This window comes from Pundamilia nyererei, unplaced genomic scaffold (assembly GCF_000239375.1).
Source record: "Pundamilia nyererei isolate P.nyererei 1_Seehausen unplaced genomic scaffold, PunNye1.0 scaffold00141, whole genome shotgun sequence".
Classification (NCBI taxonomy): Eukaryota; Metazoa; Chordata; class Actinopteri; order Cichliformes; family Cichlidae; genus Pundamilia; species Pundamilia nyererei.
The window spans coordinates 637,514-638,808 of NW_005187542.1; positions in this window are offsets into that span (position 1 = coordinate 637,514).

Consider the following 1,295-nt stretch of genomic DNA (forward strand, 5'->3'; position numbering starts at 1 on the left):
AAAAAATGCTCTCTTTCAAAGATAAAGCTGCTTAAATCCCTTTCTTTCAAGTTTCAAGTGCTGATTAAGCAAAGCAAGAAACTCTTGAAGTTACTTTTGTCGTTTCTGCTTCTGCTTTGGATATTTCACATGAATCAAGGGAACGTCTGTTGCACAGACTCTTTTTTTGTTCCATAACACGCACCATATGGTAAAACTAGGATGCAGCATAGCGCTGAATTTCAATATGACACGTCTAATAAAAATGAAGGGCCAAAAAATTTAGAAAATCTTCTGTAAAACTAAACAAACAGCTGCAAATCCACAAAACTCTCATGACACTTTTTTGAGCTCTGTTTTCTCACTTTTTTGTATTATTAAAAACGGGTTGCATTTTCCATCTATGAACTTTTATTTGTTGACGGTTTTCTAAACGCAACACCCACCATGACTCTAAATTTCACAACAATTAACTGACATTCATTGAGAGCATGATAATAAATTAATAAAGATGATCCTATCTGAAAGTGTACTGTGATGCTCTGAGCACATGCAGACACCACTAAAGGGCATCAATAAAGAGCAGGGCATGGTATTTTTATGCAGTGACACAGAATTGAATTTTAATGAGCAAATAGCTTCATTGGAAGAAGACGTGTATGGCAGATCGTTCTTTTATGACACTATGGAAGAAACCACTTAGCTCTTTGAAATTCCATAACCCCTCCAGACATCTTTCCGGTGACTTTAGTTTAATCACTGCTTTTACAAGATAATGCATGATCTTTAAACAGATAGTTACAGCACCACAGACGCATGACATGCGAAGCTCTTGATTGTCGCATCAATGCATATCACATATTTTTAAGATTGTTTGGAGCAACAAAACACGCATATGTGTCCCAACAAGCCCTCGCATCAGTGTGGTGTAAAGGAGAGCTGAGGGCTATACCACAGTGGAGTCAATAGCTCAGGCTTTTGGTTGCCATGTAAAAGGTTTTCACAGAACTCTTTGCAGTTCTACATCGACCTAAATATGCCTTTACAGGAACTGAGAGATAAAGCAGCAGCCAGGTCCTGGTAATCAAATGAAACTGATTAACTGATCATCAGTAAGTGTGAGCACTTCCATAAAAGCAGAATTCTGGATGCTAACATAATCGCACAGTCTTTCCAGGACTGAATGTTCCAGCAAATTCACCACAAGGTCAGACCATGCAATGTTTGCAGAAACTGCAAAAATCCAAAACCTAGATCTCAGACTCTGCAGGCCTCAGCTAGCATGTTAAATGTTAAAGTTCAAGACATTTGAAAAC